A 12,746-nucleotide genomic window follows, 5' to 3' on the forward strand; every position below is an offset into this window, starting at 1 on the left:
CAGTTCCCTTCAGCTGAATGTGTTTACCTACCTTGACTGTTCTAGAAAGCGCAATGAGACTGTTCCGGGTCATGAATGGGTTACCTGTCGTTCTTTGGAAGAAAGAAAAGAGAAAAGAAAAAAGAAAAGGCCATCACTGTAGGGGCTGCTGCCCATCCTCTCTGGCTAAAGTTACTCACTTCATTAGCCATGGTGACATCTGACGAACTATTAGCCTGGCCTCCATGACTAGGGGAGCGATAACTCGGGTCAAGGTGAGTCAAGCCTGCCATCTGGTCATGGCTCCAGGCTCTTGTACTGATGTCTTTGAAATGGTACTCCCAGCAAAGTTTTCCTTGAAATTCTGCCCAGAAAATTGGAGAAGTGCCCTCACTTACACTCCTTTTGTATGATCTTAGATTCAGAGCTGCCAAGGTACTGGGAAGCATTCATAAAGCAGGAGCAAAAACAAGATCATAAAATTTAAAGAGTCTTCAATTTGAGAAGCATTCTTTATGAGGCAGACATTGCCCACCCAAAGACCTTGAGAGGAAGTAGGAGGTTGGGAAGTGTGCCGAAAGCCACCGAGTAGGGATATAAAGATAGGATAAGAATGAAGGGGTCTAGTCGGCTCTCGAAGAGGACGTTCTTCCTTGTGGGTTCCTCGAGAGCTCTCAGGAATCTTTGCCTTCCACCGGCATGTCTCAGGCCGAGTTTGACAAAGCTGCTGAAGAAGTTAAGCACCTGAAGATCAAACCAGCAGATGATGAAATGCTGTTCATCTACAGCCATTTCAAATAAGCTACTATGGGGGACATAAACACAGAAAGACCTGGTTGTTGGATTTCAAAGGCAAGGCCAAGTGGATGCCTGGAATTAGCTGAAAGGGACCTCTAAGGAAATGCCACGAAGGCTTCCAAAGACAAGGTAGACGAGCTAAAGAAAAAAGTATGGGATATCCTGGATGTGGTTGTGCCAGCCAAGCCTTTGGTCCCATCAGATGTAACTCTGCCTTGTCCTTTCTATTATTGCGGTTGAAGTAATGAAGATTACCAATTAACCCAGTTCCTCAAGCTGTCCAAGATAAGGCTTTTCCAGGTGACGAGCAAAAACTGGTTACTAACTTTATTTGTAGATCAATTAAATGTGAATTTGCTACTTCAAAATAAAGAAAAGAAAAAAGGATTAAGGGGTCTTAATCTACCTTAAGAAAAATCCTTTTGCTTTCCATCAAATAGGTACCAACATGTCACTTGGAGAACTTAAGTGTGCCAGACCCAAGCTTTTAAATCACCTCATATGAAATAAATAGATAGATAGATAAATCACCTCATATGTATGAATACTGAACCATGACCAAGAAAGACTCAAGGAGAACTGATGCATTTGGATTATGGTCTTGGGGAAGAATAACCTCTCTGGGGAGAAACGTCACCAGAACGCTCCTCAGAATCAGGATGGTGAGACTGTGTCTCACATACTTTGGACATGTTCTAGGAGACACCAATCCCTGGGAAAGGATTTCCTGCGTGGTAGAGTAGACTCACTTGGTAGAGGAAGAGGAAGACTTTTAATGAGAGGGGCTTTGTTCTTCTAGCCGCTCATGAAATGTTCAATATTCTTCACAAATACCATAATTCAAGAGCATCAATTCTGTTTGGTCCTTCCTTATTCGTGGTCCAGCTTTAGCACGCAGAGGGGACAGATGGAAATACCAAGGCTTGCTCAGGCACACCGCAGTCCTCAGAGACAACCTGGCTCTTCAACACGTTTAAAGTCTTGTGCAGCACATCTGCCCTGGTCTGCTTTGCTCTCCTGACTACTATTTCAGTGAACATTGATAGTCGATGCAAGCAAATTGAAATCTGTGACAATTTCGATATCACCGATCATGATGCTGTCTATTGGTCCAGTTGTGGGGATTTTTGCCTTCTCTATAGAGTGGTAATCCATACTGAAAGCTAGAGTCTTTGCTCTTCATCAGCAAGGGATCCAAGTCCTCGGGATTTCAGCAAGCAAGGAGTGCGTCACTGGCATATTGAAGGTTGCTAAAAAGTCTTCCTCCAATCCTGACGCTTCATTCTTCCACATATACCCCAGCGCAGGAAATAGAATTACTTAGTATACATAAAATATGAAGACTAATACCTAGTATGTAATAAGTGCTTAATAAGTAAATACTTATAAAATGCTTAATAAGTATCACTTATTATTCTAATAAACATTTCCAAGGAGTAAAATTTCATTTCTAAAATTTCCATCCAATTTAGCCTACATTGCTTCCTACTTCAGTCTGACTGCTTAATGACTTCATTGGCATTTATGTGTTACGAAAAAGGAAACTGACCATTTACAGGCTCCTGATATTTTTTTCCTATCATGAAGCCACGTGATACGGTGATTATTCCCTAACAGCTGCAGCTCGATCTTTAATTAGGGAATAAAATTTGAACTGTTAGTGCGGATCATAATATTACAATATTGAGCATTTTCATCGAGAAAGATGAGAATATTTATTTGCTGGGAAAACAAAACCAAAACACCCTGGTCGATTCGGGCCCATCAGCTGTTTGCCTGCAGACACACAGTCGCTCCTCTGTCTAAGGTGTCAGGGAAAAAGCTCTGAAGTGGCCAAGGGAAAGAAGAGCATCCATACGATTCGAGATCACACAGCACCCCCACACCCCTCCCCCAGCCCTCCTCTCCGCACTCTGAGACACACACAAAGCTCTTTATTTATTTTATACTTATAATGTCAAAGGCGCCTGGGGGTGGGCCTGTGGACCGGGGATTGGCAGACCACACTCCTGGGCTGACATCATAAAAGTCCACCGTGTGGCTGTGTGATTCACACAGCGTGTACATGTCACCAGCAGTCGGCCAGTCTTGGCAGGGAGCCTCCTGCTGGCCTGGGAACAAATACAGACCTACACTTCTTGAGCATCAAGCAGCTACAGTGGGAAGCGACTTGGAGAAGCATACACTTTGCAGGCCCCAAGTCCAAGGTACTGCTCAGCAGACAAGCACTCACACTTCAAATTACTTCAACATAGTGGCGACTGGGCCAGCCGGGCAGCAAGGAGCTCTGTATGACAGAGATTTGACAGCAGGATGTTACTGCCCAGGCGTGATCTTACAGAGGGTGGAGGGGGTGGTGTGTGTGTGTGTGTGTGTGTGTGTGTGTGTGTGTGTGTTGGGGGGCCTGGTGTGGGGGGTGGTAAGGGGAGCAGTGTCTCTAAAAAGAAAGCAGCACATCATTTTTCCGTTGACTCCTTGACAAGATCCCAAGCACCCCGTGGTATGTAAAAGCGTACAATCCTTAGTAAGGTTTAGCCGAGCATCTAGAAAGACCTGATTTGAAAACCAGGCCAGTTTCCGCTCTCTCCACCACCTGTGCAGTCTCCAGGCTGACTTGGAAAATGAGGACAGTTTTAGGGTTTCAGGATTCCAAGCTTTTCTTTTTTACAAGAGTTCTGTTACTGAGTAAACTGCGGCTCAGTCATGGGGCAAATGTGCTCTGGGCATCCATTGCCTGGGTTGGGGGATCACTCCATTGTTCCCCAGCCACTCCACTCACTTTCTTTGATAACTCCTCAAGCGGAAGAACTCTCATTTTCTCCTGTCTCTAATAAGGAAGATCAAGATCTGAGACTAGCGCGGAGACCCTCCCTGGCTTTCAGCTGGGGAAAGCATATTGCCAGCAGAGAACTAACAGGGATAAGAACATTAAAAGAGAAAAAAGAAGAGTAAATCAAAATAAGTGAGTCATGGTAGCTTTTTATACAGTGTATTCCCCCCTGCCCCAATTGTTTTCTCTAATAACCGATTTAGAAGTTTTTTTTAAAGATAAAATATCATGGATTTCTACCATGCTCAATGTTAGTTAAACATCTATTGGGCATCTGTTGTGTACAGTCATGGGTACTTTGGACAGTTTCCAAAGACGCCAAAATCAATATTTCCAGCCTTCAACACAACCTGGCTTGAAATAAGTTTCGGTACATGATTCAACTTGCCACAAACTCCAAAGCAGCATTCTAACCCACAAGACGAGCTACTTAAATCGGGACAAGTTGCCGGATTTCCTCCTTCCCACCGTAGTGTTGTATAGAGGCAAAAGCTTTCATTACGAGAGTCTGAAAAGAGAAAAATAGAGGAATTGAGTTATCTTACTTTTACACGACTTCAGCGAGGAAGGTAGCACGTGATGTGGTCCTCATTTGAAGAGAAAGAAAGCCAAAATTTCAGAGATTTCTCCAAGTTCAGATGGCAAATCTCTTGGATTTTCAGCCAAGAGGGATAAGGCAGGCCTTACCACGTCCCATCTACGGTGGCGTATGCTGCAGGTACTGGGCGTCTAGTATGAAAGAAATGAAAATGAAGGAAATAATCACACTCAGAACCAGGGTGCATTATTTTGGCAGAGGGTTGATTCTGGGACAGAAATGTATGTTCCAGTCTGTCTAAAGAGGCGGCTCCTGGGCCTGATTTTCAAATTAAAAAAAAAAAATCACCGAAATGACAATGGTGGTCAATTTCCTAGGGAAAGAGTATTCAGATTTTGATCTTATCCAAGCGACAGTATAATTCCAGAGGGACCAATAATGGGGAAGGAGAGAACTGATGAGGTCTAAGGGGTGATCTCATTTATAGATGGATCCTGACAAGGAGTGAATCAGTCTCCTCCCAGGAGGGACCCCTACAGTCAGCTGAGAAGCGGGGTCGTTGTTTATGGGCATAGTGAATTTCCCCCATGACAATAACCGCCTAATTACTTTAAGTGAAACACTGCTAGTGGTAGGAAGCTGAGCGATTCAGTGCCACACTGTCCCCTCCTGTTCCTTGTCAACTCTGCGGGCCACCCTCAGCCCTGCTTTGCCCCCTGTCCCACAGCAACTGGGCTGGTCCTGAGATCGTCATGGGAAAGTGGTACCTGTTTATCAAGGATACCCAAACCTGCAAATCTCCCACCCGGGGGAAGAAATGGGCCAAACGAATGGGTGTAAGCTTCACCCCAGAGCGATTCCATTTCCAGGCATGTCATATAGTGGCCTTCCAAGTGTAATTTCATTTCGAAGCTAACAAGCCTGAAAAATCCTTATCCAAATGACTCAAGAAAGGTAGGGTTGGGGCAGTATAAGAAGATACTTTTATTTTTAACCAGGTGACAAATTCTCATTCTAGGAACACGTCACAAAATCTATCACAAAGCCGACCAACCCCAGAAATTCGCTTTGCAAATTGTTGCTGAAGCGGCCCTCTAAAACTGTGCAGTCCTGAAAGTGAAACCCCTAATTTGTTAACATGAGAGCTGGATGACCTCTTTCCTTGCAGAGTGAAAACAGGAGGGTCCTGATATGGGATCGATACTAGAAAGTCACAGGAATGACATGAAGAAGGGAGCGTTCACATGTCCGGTGAACCAATAGGACTGTGGCTATGTTCAAACAGAGCTCTTATCTTTTGGACATACGTTTGGAACTATTTACAGCTATTTTATGCGATCTGAGATTTGCTGTAAATAATTTGGTGCGTGTTGGCGCGAAGAAAGGAAGGGTCTACGTTAGGTAAGGGGTACCATCGAGTGTTAAATGCTGAGGCGAGATGAATGTACAGCAGGCTGCTTGTACGCAGCTCTCTACTTTTGCATATATGTAAATGTTCTACAATAGACATTTAAAAAACGGTTCTGTTTTTGTGATGAGAAGCAATAAGGGATGGTCTTGATGGATTCTGAAAGGAGCAAGAGATGATCCTGAAATCACTTTAAATCTGCCTAGTCAGAGGTTTCGCTCACCAACAAAATTGGGTTTCAGCCTCCCCTAAGTGAAGACTATGTGTAAATGAATCTCCTGCCTCGGCCAACTCTGTCATGAAGTCCAGGTATGCACATTGGGAGTCCCTGCTTAATGTGCTGGCTCCAATGCGTTGCGTTTACAGTCACAGCCCACACCCACTTCTCTGCCCATCATATACTTCCAGACTGCCCTGCTACACTGTCCTGTAGTATCGGCTTAGAAAGAAACCCCTACTTTAAATATTACCTAAAGAAGAATACAACTTTTTGCAGAAACAAAAAGTTCAATGTGCTGTAAAACTAATCATACCAAATACTTCAAAGCCAGTAGCATGAGTAAATGAACATTGTCTGTGAAAACACGAGACGCATGCCCCCAATTGACCCTGTCAGGGGACATCAGAGGCTACCACTGAATGAGGATGGGAGTCATGTCTGCTCTTACCCAAACTAAGAAAAGCATTACTTCTATTACTCTACTTGTTACCAAGTTTAGCAAATTAAAATAAAAAATCTAACTGTGGAAAGACAATCTCCAAATTTATTTCTCTTTGAAATATTCTTAAATATGAAAAAAGTAGTCTGATGTTTTGAATGCTTAGCCTATTTGGACTAAGTTAATTAGTATTTTGAATCTGATGCTATATCATTATTGCTGCTACTGCTATCACAAAAATATATCTATAGAGAGAGAGGTATGGAGGGAAAGGATCACTGTTTATCATACATAAAGGACAAGGGATATTTTTTGTGGTTTTAAATCAGGAAAAGTGTACACTAAGAATGCATTCTTTCACCATACTTATTCAATCTGCATGTAGAGCAAATAACCCAAGAAGCCGGACTTCATGAAGAAGATCGTGGCATCAGGATTGGAGGAAGGTTCGTTAAGAATCTGCAATAGGCAGATGATACAATCTTGCTTGCTGAAGACAAAGAGGGCTTGAAGCACTTCACACTGAAGACAGAAGACCACAGTTTTCACTACTGGACCAATAAGCACATCTCGATAAATAGAGGAGCTACTGAAATTGTCCAGGAGTTCATTTTACTTGGATCCACAATCAATGCCCATGGAAGCCTCAGTCAAATGGTGTATTGAATGACAAATATCGCACTGGGAAAAGCTGATGCAAAAGACCTCTTTAATGTGTTACCATGCAAAGATGTCACTTTGTGGGCTATGGTAAACCAGATCATGGTATTTTCAACTGCCTCATAGGCATGAAAAATCGGGACAATAAATAAGGAATGCCAAAGAAGAAGACGAACTAATGCCTTTACACTGAATTTGGCAGATAGTATGGAGTACCACAAAAGCAAACCTTGAAATGTTTTAGAAGGGACACAGGCAGAATGCTCCTTAGAAGCTAGGATTGTGAGAATTTATCTGTTGATCTTTGGACATGTTGTCTGGAGGAAGCAGGGCTCAGATGAGGACATAATCATGCTTGGTAAAGCACCTCTACCAAGGTACTTGGAGGACTAGAGTAAGAGAGGAAGACCCACGGTAGACTGACACTGAGCTGCATCAATAGACTCAAGCAGATCAACAATTATGCTGGTAATGCAGCACCTGCCGGACTTCTGTTTTGTTTTCCTTGGGGCCACTAGGATGCAGAGCCAACTCGATGGCACCTAATGGCAACAGCATGTGCTGTGCAAAACACTAAAGACACAAGACCTTATGATGTAGGCTTGAGTATCCCTGCCCTATAGATAAGAAAGCTGAGGGTCAGGGAGGTTAAGTAATAGACTGCAAGTCACATATAGGATAAGGATCAGATTCATCATTTCAAGAATTTGAGCCTATTGGTGTTTCTTAACACCATTGTCTCTCTGTCTACAGCAGTCCTGAATATTTCACCATGCGTCAAAACATAAAAAGCTGTATTTTAACAGAAGCCATGTTAAATGTTCTTATACTTCCAATAAAGTAACTCTGGAAATATATTTTTTTTCCAGATATATATGAGGGGGTACCAAAAACGCTGGAATTGCGCTGGGCTGAGGGGAGCTTTCATTATGCAATCTTCCCTTCTAGGCGAGCATCAATCAACTCGCTTTGAGTTAGTGCACCCAGTGGCATCATCTGGGAAGGTTCTCTCTGGTCATAGTGAGGTTTTTTTTGTTTTGTTTTGTTTTTTTGTAAAAGCTGTCTTGCTCAAACCCTGGTTTTGTCATGGTCAATGTAGGAGAACAGCATGTGGCTGTGAAATTTTGTTTCCTGCTCAGGGAAAACTTTCACAGAAACTGTTGGGATGTTGAACACAGCTTTCAAGGACAGCGGTATGGGGAAAACTCAAACGGATGAGTGGTTTTCTCATTTCTAAAAAGGTAAAATGTCAATTGGTGGCAAACTTCATTCTGGATGTCCATCAACTTCCCAAAGGAACGAAAATGTCAATGCCTAGTGCATTTGGAGTTCATTTCACCAGGCCACACTGCTAATCATGCTTTCTCTTTAGAGGTTCTGGAAAGATTGCATATAAGATTGCACACAAAAGGCCTGATCTGTGTCAGATGGGAGACTGGGTTTGTCGCCATGACAATGCACCTGTTCACGCAGCCATCTCAGTGCGCCAGTTTTAGGCAAAAAACAGCATGCTCTCTTGTTCCACACACCTGACTTACCTGACTTTGCTCTGTGTGACTTCTTTTTGTTTATGTGAATGGAGAGGGGCATGAAAGTGCAGCAATCTGATGACGTAGAAGAGGTGAAGAAGAAAACGAGGGAGGTACTGTCAGCCATCCAAACAGATGAGTTTGAAAAATGCTTCCAAGAATGGAATTACAGATTTGACAGATGTATTAAGTACTTTGAAGGTGATAAGGTGGTTTTGTAGAAAGATTTAAATACACAGCTTTGAATTTTTTTTCAGGTTTTTTTTGGGCAGGGGATCAACCCCTCATGATGTGTATGTGTGTGTGTGTGTGTGTGTGTGTGTGTGTGTGTGCGTGTGGTTACACACTCTCTGACATTATCAGTGAACCTCTATCTAACCAAATTACATTAATCAAATTCTACAATTCCCCTGCAGATATTAGACAGGGATAGCTGAAAAGCCAGGGCCTAATCCAACTGGTCCTTCCCTCTATTTTTCACATTGGAAGGACAATGCCTTACAACCAAATTCCCCCTAGACTCCCATGAGCACCAGAGTGTGCTCCCTTGCCGCTTGCCATCTTCTCCGAGCACGGAGTTCGGTCTCGTACCAGATCATCACAGACATGGCAGTGCCACCTGCAGGGACTTCTCTCTTTTTACCTCTTATGAAAGAAGAAACTTTAGTTTAAAGATTAGACTTTCCCCTCCTTTTTTTTTTTCCTTCTAAAGCTGGGTCTACCAACTGGCATCGGCTGTATTAAAATCAGGAGAAACCTCAATCAAAAAGGCCCTCTCAGAAGGCAGGCTTTCTGGTTAATATGCACCAACATGAAAGGCTTTCTTTTCATCCTATACAACTACAGTGTGTGTAAATTGCAGGGGGCTCATTGGCATAAATCTCGGCTGCGACCTCTGAGGTAAACTGGATTTACATTACTTTCTGACAAGAATTAAATGAAGGCCTTGTGGATATCTCAACAGCCTTCTAGACGGCAACAGATGGGCATGAATGTGCTCCCTAGGAAAACCATCAGTGACATCTGTGTCCTCCAAATTCTGGTGGTCTCAGCCAATTAACAGGGGAGGAGAAAAAAGGGTGGGGGCTGGGGCGGGCACTGCACAGCCCCCAGCCAAAACCAAGGCAGAAGTGTTTGTGTTTGGAGATGGGATCAGGCTGGCCCGAAGCAGTGAGGTTAGCACTTCATTGTCGTCATTCAAATGGGGAATGTGGCTTACAAGTTATTTGTATACCACATGGAGGATAATATGATTTCTCTCATCTGACTGGAGGAGACGCCCCTCTCTGGCAGCTGATACCATATTTCAGTGCAAGCTGTTTTCGAGGGCTGTTTACTATTGTCTCTTCTGAGCCCGGGCGATGGCACTGCTGTCTGCTGGTTTCTGGGGTGCATTCAAGTGTTACAAAGCAGGTACATTGTAAGACGAAACAGAGACCTTCCTCAAAATATCCTTCCCCCAAATCTACTCCTTTCCTCCTCGGAAGTGGTGTTTACTGATTCCACACGGAAGCTGAAAGAAATCAAGGTTTCCTGGTTAAAACTGGCCAGCCAAGGGAAATCAGTTCTGAGAGTTTATATGAGGTGAGCGAAAGTAGTCTTTCCAAAGCCATGGCCCCACGAGCCATCAGCCCTACTACGTGACCTCAAATGTCAATATCTGAATGCCTCCATGTCCAAGGTACAGGTAGAAGGAAAACTGCACAGAGAGAGGCAGAGGTTAAGATTCCCCTTCAGCATCTCTGTGTTTCCACACTTCCTTAGGAAAACCCATTTGCTTGGGTTGTGTAGGGAAGACCACCAGGACTTGATAGTAAAATGGGCAGAAAGCGGCAGAGAACTAATATTTCCTAGTTCAATACCAGGAGGCAAGAGGGAACATTGATTCAAATATTCCAGTTCCTTAAAAATTCTGGACTCAAAGTCTATAAAGTTTGGATTTACCACTTTCTGCATCTGAGACAATGGGCAAATGACATAGCTTCACTACTCCTGAGTGTCCTTCTTTGTAAAACTGGGCTAACAATGATACCAACTACTTATGATCAAATGATCCAACACAACACTTGGAAAATGTTTCTGCCATTACTTTGAGACTATTTTCCCCCCAATGAGTCCTTGGTAAAGCATATTGAGGTAAAGAGTAATAAAAGATCCCTAGTGGGAGAGTGGGTTACGCATTGGGCTGCTAACTACAAGGTCAGCAGTTCGAAGTCAGCAGCCGCCACTGGGGAGACAAGGCTTTCTACTCCTATACAGAGTTACCATTTGGAAAACCACAGGGGCAGTTCAACTCTGTCCTATAGAGGACTCGATGGCTGTGAGTTAGGTTGGCCCAAGGGTAGGGTGATGAGTCTTTAAATTAGTTTTCAAAATGAAAGGCGCTGCCCAGTGCACCACCAGAGTTACTTTATGCTAATTTAACCCAAACCCCTGAGACCATTGAGTCATTTCTGGCTCATGTCAACCCCTGATGAGATTTCTGAGATTGGGAGCAGTTAGTCACAACTGTCTCCTATGCAGCTGGAGTGGCGGTGGGGGGTGAGGGGGAGAGTTAGCAATCCAATGGTCAGCCTACAGCATCACCAGGCCTCATTTATGTGAAACTCAAGGACAAAGTCACTGCCATGGGGTCAGTGCTGACTCATGGCGACACTACAGCAAAGGGTAGAACTGCCCTGTGGGTTTCTGAGACTGTAACTCTTTACGGAGGCAGGAAGTCTCATCTTTCACCCTATGCTAACAGAAGCTTTGGATATTCAGAAAACTGATTTTTCCAAAGAAACACATTTTCACTGCTTTTAGGAGTCTAAGGTAATATCTTAAGGTGACATATTTCCTTTGATTGGAAAGATTTTTAAGTCATAACGGCTAAACTGTACTTCCTAAGTATCCAACGAAGCAAATATTTTAAGTTATAGATTGTCAAGGGGCACATAAAATAATACACTTGAGAGCCCTAAAATGAAATTAAGCCATGAGTTGTAACACTCCCCCATGTCTTAATTGCAGAAACCTGGGTGGCTGACTCGTTCAGTTCTAAAGTGACTCCAGGGTGCAGGTTTAGAAGACAAGGGCTGAGTGTGGTAATAATTTGAGTGCCAACTGTTTGTATCTGTGTCCTAGGCATTAAGACACTACAATTCCACCAGACAATTGTTTGGAACTACAACGTCAAAGACAAAAGGGGAGCTTAAAGGGCCAGTAGACCTTCAAAACAAGACAATGTAATGGCTAAGCTGTGAATACTCACCTTGTTAGGCTTCTAAAGAAAAATGCCCACGCCTGTATTCTTAAACCCTATGTTCTGCTGCTGTGAGTAAGTTTCTGATGACTAAATTATAACAACTTAAGCCACGTGAGCCTCAGCACACTGACAGATTGCTTCCAGGGTAAATCAAATCACTGGGCCCCAAAGAAGGCATTCGCTTTTTCTCCAAACTTCCCAAGGCAGCTGCAGAAAGCCAGCGGCCCCAAGGTGAAGAAGCAAACAGTCACCTTTGGCACCAACTGTGAAGGACTTATCTTTATTAAACCGCCCCGCTCCGTGTCATTTGGTCTTGGTTGGTGCTCCTCTCTGTGTGGTGCGGGATCAACTGCCGAGGGCCTTCGTCCGCACTGGGATACAGAGGAGAAAGGACACCGAACAAAAGCACCTGTTGTTTCCTTCGTGTAATGACCTTAGAAGTGACCACTGGCTGCATTTCCCCCAAGCCCTCCTCAGCCCTTCCCAACACTACATCTCACACACCATTATTGCATGTAAAAGGAGAAGAGTGGAGGAGAAGATCAATAAATTTAAAAGCTCTTTAAGGAAAGACATAATGAATTTGGTACAGCACATATTTTTAGATCAAAGATGCCTTTGAAGTGACAAAACCCTAATCCATAAACTGCAGAGGCGCTTCCTTTCGCTCCCAAACTGCTTGTTGTCAAATAAAATGGAAGTTAAGGAAATGATCTTTATCTGAAAATGGCCAAAAGAAGCCATCACCTAATGACAGCCTTGTCAGAAGCGACAATTGGGGAAATTGTCAGGAAGGCAAGGCCTAACAAGCAGGGGAGTGGACTCGCTATGTGCACTAATCTGGTCACGCAGCCCCCCCACACAATCGCAGTCAGCTTGCTGTGTGAAACAGCTAAGGCTTTGTCAGTATTAACAGAGACTGGAAAGAGTACTCTTTCATGAATATGTATTGCCACCCCTTCAAGGCTACAGAGACAAACCTTTCAAAACTGAGATATAAAACACACACACGCACACACCGCTGATCAACAAAAACCAAGAGAACCTCAACTACTCAGTTGAGTGTAGTGAAATGCTAGTAACTAATGAAAGATCACG

General features: G+C 43.6%; 1 protein-coding gene across 2 annotated transcripts in view; it reads right to left on the reverse strand.

Annotated features, from left to right (window-relative positions):
• Positions 1-12,746, reverse strand: part of ALPK1 (alpha kinase 1) — a 153,131-nt gene that overhangs the window by 98,887 nt on the left and 41,498 nt on the right. Inside the window, exon 2 of one of the 2 annotated variants that reach the window (XM_075543911.1) lies at positions 4,153-4,336. The exons of the other annotated variant lie outside the window; for it this stretch is intronic. The gene's annotated coding sequence lies outside the window, so the exon portion shown is untranslated. The remainder of the gene's footprint in view (positions 1-4,152; positions 4,337-12,746) is intronic. 2 annotated transcript variants of the gene reach the window in all.

The sequence above is a fragment of the Tenrec ecaudatus genome, chromosome 3 (genome assembly GCF_050624435.1).
Source record: "Tenrec ecaudatus isolate mTenEca1 chromosome 3, mTenEca1.hap1, whole genome shotgun sequence".
NCBI lineage: Eukaryota > Metazoa > Chordata > Mammalia > Afrosoricida > Tenrecidae > Tenrec > Tenrec ecaudatus.